Raw genomic sequence first — 14,025 nt, 5'->3', positions numbered from 1 at the left:
CCACTGTAATCTCTAAAAAGATACTCCAATCAGCCATAAAAAAAAACACTCCCATCTACAACCCAGTTTTATCCCGTATTTTGTTATAAAAACAAAATGCAATGATGTGCAAATCATTTAAACCCTATATTAGACAATAGTATAAAGACACAATATCAAATGTTTAAACTGATAAAGGTTATTGTTCTTGGAAAAAGATATGCCCATTTAGAATTTGATGCCAGCAACACGTTTAAAAAAAGTTGGGACAGGGGCATGTTTACCAGAGATGGGGACAAGTCACACATGGTCAAGTCCAAGCAAGTCTCAAATCTAAACCATCAAGTCTCGAGTCACAGTCACAGTTCAGATAAATCAAGCAAGTCAAGTCAAGTCAAGGGTTCACCCTAAGCAAGTCAAGTCGAGTCCTTATAAGTTTCAAGTCAAGTCAAGTCAAGTCACAGTACTAAAGAAATGAACACACACACACACACACTGTCCTCTGTTTCTGACGTGCGCTCGGTGCGAAGCTCGATTTCAAAATCAAATATTTTTCTCCTCCGCGGTACAATTTTTTGGGGGGACGAAGCGGAAGGATCTTGAATCAGCCTGAAGGGGTTGTATTCGCTATAACAACCGCCTCGCTATACCTTATCCCGCTTATTACATGGCTACCTACCAAATAAATCTATAATTTCACACAAAATATTGATTTCAAAAGGAATGTATTGATTTAAAAACGATTGTATTGCTTCCTCTAAAGAAAATAGTCCGTTCCGTCTCTGGTTAGAATCCTGCTGCGTCAATTGCAACGCGCTGTTTTTCATGGAAACGGTCTGTTATCAAGAAATAACACGCATTCTGCACTGGAATAATAATAACAACAACCTTATAAACTAATTATTGTGACTGAAAAACTGCCTAATATGTAATTACGCTGTAATTGTTCTTGTCTGTATGAGTAAAAAAAAAAAACCTCTTCGAAATGTTTAGGTGCTAATCACATCGGCGCCTCCATGTTAGCCTTTCATGCAGTAAAGTTAATGCTTTTTAGTTTCCACACGCAGTCCACAAACACTTGAAAATGCCCACATTTAATACAGACATTATAGCGTACGTGTAATAATATACATGCCCGCTCATTTTAAGATGCCCATCAACATAAAAATTCAGGCTATGCCACTGTTATAGTCAAATTTCCTTACATCTATTTACCAGACGTATTCAGTAATGATAATGGTCACATTTCTAACAAGAAAAAAACCAAACATATGCAACCAAGGCCAAATTATGACAAACAAAAGAGTAATTAATTACATTAGTAACTTAATCGTAATAGAGTGAAACTGAATATAAAGAGATTACTTTCTTACCTTTCCTTGTGGTTCTTAAAATAACGAATGAAATTTGACGTTGTTGCATATTTTGCATCTGGCAAATCTTTTTTTATTCACACGGTCCAGTTCAACGTCTTTGTATCCAAACGATACTATTTGTGGAGCTCGACTAACGTTACTGTCTGCCATGTTTTGCGCGGTTTGAATTGTGCAGCGTTAAAGGCACATACGCTGATTAGTGGTGCTGATGTCACAACATGTAAAATAATTTTATTTTTAATTTAATTTTGTTTGTTTATTATAAGTTCAAGTCATTGTCGAGTCTTCCACTTCAAGTCAAGTCTCAAGTAACTTGTTCTCAAGTCAAAGTCAAGTCAAGTCATTTTCATACTTTAATCAAGCAAGTCACAAGTCCTGAAAAAAGTCATGTGACTCGAGTCCCCCACCTCTGATGTTTACCGCTGTGTTGCATCACCTCTTCTTTTAACAATACTCTGTAAGAGTTTGGGAACTGAGGAGACCAATTGCTGTAGTTTTGAAAGTGAAATGCATTCCCATTCTTGCTAGGATTTCAGCTGTGCAACTGTTAGTGGTCTCCTTTGTTGTATTTTTCATTTCAAAATGCACCAAATGTTTTCAGTGGGTAACAGGTATGGACAGCAGCCAGGTGAGTTTAGCACCCAGACTATTTTACTCAGACGTATTTTACTACGAAGCCATGTTGTTGTAATACATGCAGAATGTGGTTTGGCATTGTCTTGCTGAAATAAGCAAGGCCTCCCCTGGAAAAGATTCTTTGATTACTCGGAGGGCGGTCATACTAGGTGATCTGTCGTATCTAGATTCTTTGATTACTCGGAGGGCGGTCATACTAAGACCAATAACATGTTACACATGCTGCATACAACTGGAATAAACTACCAGAAGATCTTACATCTGCCCCAAAATCTATTTTTAATCCAGTTTAAAGACACTTCTCTTTTTACGTGCCTATGACTGAGAGCTTAAACTTTACCACACTATAAGCACAACAATTTCTATAGGTACACAGCTTCCTCAAATAATCTACTACGGAATCCAGCAGTTTAGTATATGTTTTTATTCTAGTTATTTGTTTTTTTCAGTGTAAAGTACATTGAATTGCTTCTATGTGTCCTATATAAATAAACTTGCTGGCTTGTCCAGGATCATAACAACTTTTTTTGCTTTCTATGTGGGTGTCACCGTGGAGTTAACAACCGTGATGGAGAGGTCTTGCAATGGACAACGTTCCCCTGGGGAAAAACATCTCCTTTTGAGGTAGTCGATGGAGAAAGCTAGACAAAGTTATACTGATAAAACTTGAAATGAAAGAGTCTGACACAGAATACTTTTTTTTTGGCTTATAATTTGCCCGAAAACCCACATGTGCCCCTGTGATATTTCATAATGGGTAGACATAGAAAACAGACTCTGGGAGGACACAGAGGTCCAGTCAGTTCTGGAGCACACATAGACATAACTAGGCTGAATCCCGAAATTGCACACTATTCCCAAAAAAGTGCAATGGTTCTGACCGATAGGGTGCTGTTTGGGACATTACCACAAAGACTGTTCATTTGAGGCATGAAACAGATGCTGAAGACTGTCACTGTACGTGACACCCCATTCAGAGGCAGACAGATGATGTCGCAGTACTTTGAGTCTGTGACACCACATTCAGAGGCAGCTGGATGATGCCTCTGTGCTTTGATACTGTGACACTGTTTAGAGAATCCGTAATTTGTTTGTGCCCCGACCTAGCTGTCACACTCCGCCTGTGTCTGGTATTCCTGTCTAAAAACCACAACATATCTTTGTCTATACTGACTTCTTTGAAATGACAGTTTTACATGTGCTGCATTTGAATTTAATCATCATGTTGATGCATGAATATTTCTGAATGGGAGGATGTTTTTTGGACTGTAAATTGTTTGGTCTGTACAGGTGTTGTTAGGGAAATAAGTACACAAAAGTGTTGCATTTATAATTTGTTTCAGTATATATATGTTTTAAGCGGTCACTAAAGTCTTTCTGCAGGCTACATCCACACAGGACACTGGGGTGTTACTTCATATATAACATACAGAACACCTTGCTCTCCTCTTCTGTCACTGCTTGTTTTACCTACTCTACACATGGCTCTTGGTATAGCAACTGAAGATGGCTGGGAAAGTTCTCCAACTTTTTAAAGCCTTCATGTGTATTTTCTACCCGTACATTTTCTAATCTACTGGATTATTAAGAAAATGATCAGTGGGTGTGAGGCTTTTCAGCCTAAAATAAGAACTGCTCCTGGAAGGTTTAAAATAAAACTCTTAGGGAGTGACTCCTATCTGTCCCCCTGTTTCCTCCACACTCTTTTATGCAATTCCTCTCTCTCTCTCTCTGTTTCCTCTTGCTCTCACTTTTTCATGTAAAAATAAATAAGGAATCCGGGGAAAAATGTGTCTCCAATGTGGTCATATATTAGGAAGTACAGCTCCATTTCCACCTCATTTCTGTCAGTCACAGTTTGGTGTTTTTCCCGTTAAATAATTTTCTGTGCTGGTAAGTGGACTTTTCATCTCACAAACATACAACCCCATTTCCATTAAAGTTGAGACGCTGTGAAAAATGGAAATGAAAAAAGAATGCAAAGATGTGCAAATCCTTTAAACCCTATATTCAATAAAATATAGTACAAAGACAACATATAAAATGTTGAAACTGATAAATGTTATAGCTCCTTGAAAAATATATGCCCATTTTGAATTTGATGCCTGCAACACAATTCAATAAAGCTGGGACAGGGAAACCAAAAGACTGGAAAAGTTGTGTAATACAAAAATATAACATGGTGGAACATCTCACAACTAATTGGTTTAATTGGCAACAGGCCAGTAACTTCATTGGGTATAAAAAGCATCCCAGAGGGGATGAGTCTTTCAGAAGTAAAGATGTGGAGCGGTTCACCATTTTGTGAAAGACTGCGCGGGCAAATAGTGCAACAATTTAATAACAACATTTCTCAATGCAAGATTTTATAGAGTTTGGGGGTGGCATCATCTATGCTACATAATATAATTAACATTTTCAGAGAATCCGGAGAAATCTCGGTATGAAAAGAACAAGGACGAAAACCAGTACTGGATGGCCGTGATGGGAACTCAGGCGACACTGCATTGAAACATTATTCTGTAGTGGACATCACTGAATGGGCTCAGGAACACTTCTGAAAACCATTGTATGTGAACACAGTAAGTCACAAATGCAAATGCAAGTTAAAACTCTACCTTGCAAAGAAGAAACCATATATAAACAAGATCCAGAAACTCTGCCACCTTCTCTGGGCTCGAGCTCATTTAACTAGACATATTTTCTCTGTGTTTCATGCAGTAAATCTTCTATGTAATCAGAATAGATAATACATAAAAAGCAATGCCTGGATAGTATCCTGTGATAGTGTGAATTGACTGTGCCATCGCTGGTTCCATGCTCTCTTCATCAGATGCACACCTCACACCACATCATCTATTCCCGGCTCCCCTCATCACTCACACCTACAGTGGGGAGAACAAGTATTTGATACACTGCCGATTTTGCAGGTTTTCCTACTTACAAAGCATGTAGAAGTCTGTAATTTCTATCATAGGTACACTTCAACTGTGAGTGACGGAATCTAAAACAAAAATCCAGAAAATCACATTGTATGATTTTAAAATAATTAAATTGCATTATATTGCATGACATAAGTATTTGATCACCTACCAACCAGTAAGAATTCCGGCTCTCACAGACCTGTTAATTTTTCTTTAAGAAGCCCTCCTGTTCTCCACTCATTACCTTTATTTAAAAATGTATACATTTGGTGCACATCTAAGATCTTCTGGTAGTTTATTCCAGTTGTGTACAGCATAACTGCTAAACACAGCTTCTCCATTTTTATTTTGGACTCTGAGCTCTACTAGTTGACCTGTGTTCATGGATCTTAGAGCCCTGCTCGGTTTATATTCTTCAAACATATCAGAGATATATTTGGGTCCTAAACAATTCAGAGATTTATAAACTAAAAGCACTTCTTTAAAATATATTCTGTAACTGACTGGAAGCCAGTGCAAAGATTTAAGAACCGGAGTGATGTGCTCTGTTCTCTTGGTCCTGGTTAACATTCTAGCAGCTGCATTCTGAATGAGCTGTAGCTGTTTTACAGTCTTTTTGGGGAGTCCAGTTAAGTGGCCATTATAGTAGTCAACCCTACTAAAGATAAAAGCATGGATGAGCTTCTCTTGGTCTTTTTGGGACACCAGGCCTTTGATTCTGGCTATATTTCTTTTAAGCCTGTATTCATTATTTAACAGTAACTTGAATATATTTTAGTAAACAGACAATCTTAAACATGACAATCTTTCACATTGTTCCCATCAATGTGGACGTTTCCTGGGTAGTTTAAGCAATGACATCTGACCTTTTGTGGACATCATTATTGTCCATTATTATCCTACAGAGATTCACTGGCAAGTGGTTTACACGATTTAGATTTATTTTAACTGCAAAATGTCCAGAGGGTGCTCTTCATGCATTAAAGTTGTTATAAATACTTTTTCTCGTTTTAAGGTGACATTTCACATCAATGCTAATATGACAAACATTTTCCAGCTTACCAATAACTTTAATGATGTGCAAATGTATGTACGTTTTTAATAATGTTTGGATACAAAGCATAGATTACAGGATTTCAGCCATCTGAAATGAAAGTCTTGGTTGAGGTTGTAATAAGGCAATCTACAGTACAACTGTCCATGAGCTGTAGGTGTTTGTAGGAATTCCCTCATATCTCCCCAATGACGATACATCTACCCAGAATGCCACAGAGATGCAGGAGTTGTGACCCATTTCTTTTGGTTGTTTTGTCATAGTTGTATCTCTGGGGCTATATGGGGGAGGGAATGTGTTGGTTTACTCCCTTACTCCATCTCTCTACCTCTCCCTCACTCCCTCTCTCCACCTCTCCCTCTCTCCCTCTCTGCCTTCCTCTCTCCAGGCATATAGTGAGCTTTGGAACTGCGAAGGAACAAACATGAAGAAACAGACAGTGTTGACTCAGAGGGCTGGCTTAGAGGCAGATGGTGGCATGTCTTTGACATTGTACAGACTAGCAGAAGGGACAGACAGAGGGTTCACTAGAGGCAGGGAACAGAGGCAGAGATGATGGAGGTGCACTTTGACAATGTTTAGATAATCTCACATATATTTCTGCCTGCTTTGGAGCAGACAGAGAAGCCAAACATAGAGGAAGCTGTACAGAGAGAAAGTTAGACACAGCAAAAGTTTGACACAGGGAAAGTTAGGCACGTAGAAAGCAAACAGCAGAGAAAGTTTGACAATGAAAAAGTCAGACACAGATGAAGTTTGATACTGAGGATGTACGACAGAGAAAGTTAGACCTGTAGAAAGCAGTACCAAAGAAAGGTAATTAAGTATCTGTAATAATAGCTGCCACTGAAAAGGCTAAAGTTTACAGTTTTTTCTTATCATGAGAAATATTTACAGTAAAAGTATCACCGTCTTGAGCTCTTCCCAAATGAAGCAGTCACAGTTAAATAATATGCATTTAAGCCCAAAAGTATTCATACCCATGCCAATTGTTTTGCCATAGTGAATTTCGATTTGACCGATACGTTCCTTCTGGCTGGAAATGACATAAACAAGTGACAAAACACGGCAAGACATTGTGCTGGAGACACAAATGTAAACGTAACTATTTCTGTTTTTAGCCATGACTTGCGGATGACTAGTAATTGACTAGAGAACTACTGCTGTTCAGCTGTTCTCAGTTTATAGGTGATTAGAATGGTCTCTCATGGTGGAAATTGGTGGAAAGACCATTTTAAATGGTTTAGAAACTTGCATTTTCTCAAAAATGTGCAACAATTTCAAGCATTATGAATAATGTTTGACATGGAATTTTTTGTAAAAATGAGAAAAAAACTGAAATAGTTACGTTATTCATTTGTATCTCCAGCACAATGTCTTACTGTGTTTTGTCACTTGTCATTTCCAAGCCAGAAGAAACCTACAGTATTGGTCAAAAAAGTATTCTGTATGGCTCAAAATGTGGCATGGGTATGAACACTATTGGACTTAACTATAGATTGCAGCCAAAACAATTCAATATAAAAAATGTTAGAAATGTAAAAATTTAGGTATATACACTAAGCAATAAATATAAATGCAGTTTTGATCCTGTGTTCAAATAAATAAAAGATCCCATGGATGTTCCACAACAAGATTGTTGACAAAGGGTTTCTATATGGTTATGGTATTTGCAGGCATAGGCTGTGGCCAATGAACACAGTTGAATTTTGTAGGTGGCAATTTGCACAGGGATAACATTACTGATCCTGAGACTCATTGTCATGACATGTATCTGTACATTAAGTAAATTATAAGTATTTTATACTCAATAATGTAACTTTTGGGACACTTTGGTAGGGATGTAATGTTTGAGCAAAACCTCAATGTGTGGAAGGGCTGTTCCTGTCCTCTGTAAACAGTGTGTGGAAGGGCTGTTCCTGTCCTCTGTAGACAATGTGTGGAAGGGCTATTCCTGTCCTTTGCAGACAATGTGTGGAAGGAATGTTCCTGTCCTCTGTAGACAATGTATGGAAGGGCTGTTCCTGTCCTCTGTAGACAATGTGTGGAAGGGCTGTTCCTGTCCTCTGTAGACAATGTATGGAAGGACTGTTCCTGTCCTCTGTAGACAATGTATGGAAGGGCTGTTCCTGTCCTCTGTAGACAATGTGTGGAAGGGCTGTTCCTGTCCTCTGTAGACAATGTATGGAAGGGCTGTTCCTGTCCTCTGTAGACAATGTATGGAAGGGCTGTTCCTGTCCTCTGTAAACAATGTGTGGAAGGGCTGTTCCTGTCCTCTGTAGACAATGTATAGAAGGGCTGTTCCTGTCCTCTGTAGACAATGTATGGAAGGGCTGTTCCTGTCCTCTGTAGACAATGTATGGAAGGGCTGTTCCTGTCCTCTGTAGACAATGTATGGAAGGGCTGTTCCTGTCCTCTGTAAACAATGTGTGGAAGGGCTGTTCCTGTCCTCTGTAGACAATGTATGGAAGGGCTGTTCCTGTCCTCTGTAGACAATGTATGGAAGGGCTGTGCCTGTCCTCTGTAGACAATGTATGGAAGGGCTGTTCCTGTCCTCTGTAAACAATGTGTGGAAGGGCTGTTCCTGTCCTCTGTAGACAATGTATGGAAGGGCTGTTCCTGTCCTCTGTAAACAATGTATGGAAGGGCTGTTCCTGTCCTCTGTAGACAATGTGTGTAAGGGCTGTTCCTGTCCTCTGTAGACAATGTGTGGAAGGGCTGTTCCTGTCCTCTGTAAACAAGCACCATGTGCAGTAGTGAATGTGATCTTAAAATCAATTGCGTTCAGAATGTGCAGAGTTTTGATGGCAAAGCAGGGTGACCAACTTAAAATGAATTGCAGTAGTCCAGACTTGAGATGATTAGTCATTAGTTGTAGTAGTCCAGACGTGAGATAAGTCATTAGTTGTAGTAGTCCTGATGTGAGATTATAAGTCATTAGTTGCAGTAGTCCTGATGTGAGTTGATAAGTCATTAGTTGCAGTAGTCCTGATGTGAGTTGATAAGTCATTAGTTGCAGTAGTCCTGATGTGAGTTGATAAGTCATTAGTTGCAGTAGTCCTGATGTGAGTTGATAAGTCATTAGTTGCAGTAGTCCTGATGTGAGTTGATAAGTCATTAGTTGCAGTAGTCCTGATGTGAGTTGATAAGTCATTAGTTGCAGTAGTCCTGATGTGAGTTGATAAGTCGTTAGTTGCAGTAGTCCTGATGTGAGTTGATAAGTCGTTAGTTGCAGTAGTCCTGATGTGAGTTGATAAGTCGTTAGTTGCAGTAGTCCTGATGTGAGTTGATAAGTCATTAGTTGCAGTAGTCCTGATGTGAGTTGATAAGTCATTAGTTGCAGTAGTCCTGATGTGAGTTAGTATTAGTATCTGTGGTAAGTCATTAGTATCTGTGGCACGTCTGTTGTGAGGTACGGTTGAACTGTCTACGTTTATCGGGAATAAACTATGTTTATCGGGAATGATCCAAAGGAACATCAACAATACCCATGGTACCATGGTAAACCTATTTGCCATGGTTTACAAGCTTTAAAAAAAAACTAAAGCAATGAATTTGCAATGAATTTCCTTGTTTCTTTGGTGAAAAATTCAAAAGTATTAGACAGACCATCAGAACTACAGTACACAGTCAAACAAGGACTCTGTGCCATCACAACGACCACTAGGAAATAGCTTGATTATTAAGATGAAGGGGCGCTTAGATCCATGAACTCAGGTCAGCTTGTAGAGCCCAAACTAAACATTTATCAGCTATGTGTGATAGAAATTTGAAACTCAGAACCAGAATATGATGTTTTGATGTAAATATTATGCAGTTATTAGGCAGTTATGTTTTTATATTCATTTCTATGGTGCTTTCATTTAGTATGCTGTGACCTAGATAAATCAGTAATTAACAGACCATAGGGTTCTCTGTTTATCTGTTGAAGAAATCCGGACCTGAGAATGATCTGGTGTGATGATGATATTTTCTGTGTTTAACTAGACGAAACGAAAAAATAAATGGTGGCAGGAGCAGCTTAGTGTAGACAGTGTGAATTGCGAATTCATGCACATTAGTATTTTACTACAACTGTGTTTGATCATTAAATGAAAAATATTTTTAAAAAGTTAAGATAACGTCAATTCGTAACATTATCTCCAACTTTTATTTCATGAAAGAGAACATGACATCTCAACCAGGATCTGCCAAGAAGATTCCAACACATTACATTTCCCACTTCCCTCAATGGTTGTGAGGTCGGGGTTCACTGACTAAACAAAAATTCAGAAAATTGCACCAACAAAGAATTGAGCCTCAGTTGTGTCCTCAAAGAACTATTTAAAACACTAATGCATGCAGGGCAGAATTAGGAATACATCCACAATTGATCAAAATCTAGAAACAAGACATAAAACTACACAACCAACAACATTTTGAAACCTTCCACAACAATGCCTCATCGGCAGAAAGATGAATTTGGCAAGGTAAGCCCCCTAGGCTGGCTGTTTTTTGAGGGCTCAGATTTCAACCAGAAACAGAGCCAACAGAACACCGCCAGGACAGCAACACAAATAGAACCAACAAAATCATCAGAACAGAAAGCATATAAATCAATTTGACACAGTGGAAAGAATTAACCAATAAAACAGAGAAGATTGGAATGCTACAGTGCATCTGGAAATTATTGAAACCCTCAACCCTGCCTTATTCTAAAATAGATTAAATTGATTGGTTTCCTCATAAATCTACACAGAAAAAAACTTAAATATTACATTTACATAAGTATTCAGACCCTTTGCTATTACACTTGAAATTAAGCTCAGGTGCATCTTGTTTCCATAGACAATCCGTGACATGGTTCTGAGTCCAACTGTTAGAAATTCAATTAATTGAACATAATATGTATCTGAGGAAGGATTGTCGAGGCAGAGATCAGGGGAAGGGTATCAGAAATTATGTCCAGCACTGAAGGTCCCTAAGAACACAGTTGCATCCATCATTTTGAAATGGAAGAAGTTTGGAACCACAAACACTTATCCTAAAACCGGCCATCCAGACAAACTGAGTCATCAGGGGAGAAAGGCCTTGGTCAGGGAGATAATCAAAATCCTGAGTGTCCCCCTCCCAGAGCTCCAGAGGTCCTTTGTGGATGGGAGAAACTTCCAGAAGGACAACCATCTCTTCAAAACTCCACCAATCAGGCCTTAACGACAGCGTGGCCAGACAGAAGACACTTCTCCATATATGTACATGACATCCCAACTCCTTTAAAAATCTATAAATGTTTGACACGGTGTGTAATATTCGATTCCCACGGTACGTAAGTTCAATTCCCACGGGGGACCAGGTTGGAAATGTATGCACTCACCACTGTCAGTCGCTGTCAGGGTGTCAGAGAAATTGCTAAAATGTAAATGTAACAAAACATTTTTAAATGTGGTTTTGATTGGGCTAGAGGGGGCACTCTTGTACAGAAAAAAGAAATTGCTCATAGCATCGATAGCATAGTATATTGTTTTTCCTAGAGCACTGGGTATTATGGGTATCTGACCAACAGTTCTGGAGACAAGTATTTCAATTATTAAACATAATGTAAAATGGAGAATAAATACACTTTAAACCTATTGCATTATTGTTTCATTGTTTATTTGTGGTTTTTTTTTTGGAAAGTGGGCTAAAGAGTAGAGAGAGAGCAAGAGAGTTATTGGAAAATGTCAATTTTTCTTTGATGGTGGCACAGAGGGTACGCCAAAAATGCTGCTTGCAGCTTTAATTTTCCACTTTCTTTGCCGTATAAACAAATGTTCCCATACACCTTTGACTTAAAACTGAATTGAGAAGGAGAAAGAAAAGGGAAAATAGAAGAAGAGAGAGGGGAAAGTAGAAAGTGAGGGAAGTAGAGAGACAGAGAAAAAAAAAGATAGCAAGTACATTTCACATTTACGGGAGAGTTTGTGCCGAATGCAGTAAAGAGGAATATGAAACGTTACAAAGAAACTCATAATGAACCAGCCGGCAAAGAAAGGAGAAATGGAACACTGAAGAACCAGCCGGCAAAGAACGGAGAAATGGAACACTGAAGTTGCAAGGCAATCACTTTTCATTGCCTGCAGTTCTTTTTTTTCTTTGCAGGGATTCTAAACCAATGTGTGAAACTGGAACTAGGGCATGTTCTAAGATGTTTCACTGCACTCATCTATTTTAGTGCAACCCAAAAGATCTTCCAATTACTACGAAGAGATTAGATTAATTCACAGATTCTTCTGGTATGTTCACCATTTGATCACAAAGATAAAAGAGATAAACCTTGAATGAAGCCACATTCTGGTGTCAGAAATAATTTAGGAAACAATGTTTGCCTCTTTGATAATGCACTTTAGACAGAATCCCACTAAAATGTGTTTAACCATGTATTAGAAAATAAATGTAAATGCATGTTATTATGTCATGGTGTTAAAGCCAGCTCTTCCAGTATCACCGCCACCGCCAGCATTTTTATCATCAAGGTAATAAAATAACAGTTTACATAAAGTGTGTCAATCCCCTTTGACTGAAATGAAAGCAAAGCCAATCAGGGGAAGGCTGGGGACTTTCAATCTTACAAAGACAATTTATGTAGCATATCAACCATTTTAAGCAAACAGCAGGAAATATTAGCTCTTCAATTTCTTGCTAGGAGCAACCATCAGAGGATGTGTGGGCTTGTGTGTTAAAATATCAACTTAAATCATCTGCCCTGTTAAATAAAATTGATGAATCCAATTGGTGGAGTTTCACCTGATGCCAGATGCACATTCTGGGCCACATTCATTAACAAACACTCACAAAAATTGCAGATAGAAATCACATGTGCAGACATGATTTATAACATACATGTTCAACACCGTAAAACTGTGTTTAATAAATCTCAGCGTTTCTGTTGAAACTTGATTCACTTGATTTTTACATAAATTACATTAATAACACAACCTTTGGGTAATACAGGTTTTATTTCACCAAAACCTGTACAGGGAATATGTATTTAAGATATAGATGCAAATGTAATTATGAATTCATCCTACTTGGCATCTTCTGGCCCTATTTAATGTAGTGATTAGCTATTAACACATTCTGTAGATAGAGAGGGAGAAATATTAGAAGAGGGAGAGGAGGAGAAACAAAAAGAAGGAGAGGTGGAGAGAGGAGAGGGATTGAAACAGAAAGGAGACGGGGAGAAAGAGAGGAGAGTGGGGAAAACAGAGAGAAGGAGAGGGGAATGAGAGAGAGAGATTAGAGTCACAGACACTCACTCATCTGAGGGTTCTGTTGCCCAGGAGATTCCATCCACTCTGTAGGAGGAAGGATTTCACACAGTACCTCCTGACCGTGTCCACAATGACACCCTAAATAGAGTCCTTGGAGCCTTGGTGAAAAGTAGTGCACAGTGTAGGGAATAGGATGCCATTTGGGACTCAGACTCCGTCTCTATTTGCTGTCATGCCTAACTACCAACCATCCCACCAATCCAAGCTGATGCAAAATAGAGCCTAGCATTTCTCAAAATTGTCACATACGTCACATACCAAAGAGTAAACTAGGTCAAACGTGTATGAGGCAGATATAATGCTCAACTCCAGAGCAAAGGGAGAGGGAGAGAGAAAGGAGGAGAGGAGGAGGAAGAGAGGGTAGAGGGAGACAGAAAGGAGGAGAGGGGGAGGAAGAGAGGGGAGAGGGGGAAAGAGAAAAGAAGGATAAAAGAGGAGGAGGGAAGAAGAGCGATATACTGTAGAGTGAGATACAGTGAGTCATATAAAAAGACATAGAAAGACAGAAAGACACAGAAACAAAGCGTAGTTACAGAAATGAAAGGACAAATTCCACTCCGTATTTTTTTCATTACACTAATTATCACCTCCAACAATGTACCACCTACACCAGGGCTAAACCAACCTGTAGACCAGGTGTAGACCACCCTGTAGAACAGGTGAAGACCACCCTATAGACCACCCTTTAGATCTGGTGTAGACCAGGGTTAGACCAACCTGTAGACCATGGCTAGACCAACCTGTAGACCAGGTGTAGACCAGCCCGT

The 14,025-nt window shown here is 39.0% G+C and overlaps 1 protein-coding gene across 2 annotated transcripts in view; it reads right to left on the bottom strand.

Annotated features, from left to right (window-relative positions):
* Positions 1-14,025, bottom strand: part of grip2b (glutamate receptor interacting protein 2b) — a 399,250-nt gene that overhangs the window by 302,358 nt on the left and 82,867 nt on the right. Inside the window, exon 1 of one of the 2 annotated variants that reach the window (XM_029113935.2) lies at positions 1,353-1,380. The exons of the other annotated variant lie outside the window; for it this stretch is intronic. The gene's annotated coding sequence lies outside the window, so the exon portion shown is untranslated. Of the gene's footprint in view, positions 1-1,352; positions 1,381-14,025 lie in introns of those variants that run through there. 2 annotated transcript variants of the gene reach the window in all.

Source organism: Esox lucius, chromosome 17 (genome assembly GCF_011004845.1).
Source record: "Esox lucius isolate fEsoLuc1 chromosome 17, fEsoLuc1.pri, whole genome shotgun sequence".
Taxonomy (NCBI): domain Eukaryota; kingdom Metazoa; phylum Chordata; class Actinopteri; order Esociformes; family Esocidae; genus Esox; species Esox lucius.
The sequence above is the reverse complement of the archived record's forward strand: the minus strand, read 5'-3'. Positions and strand labels throughout refer to the sequence as shown.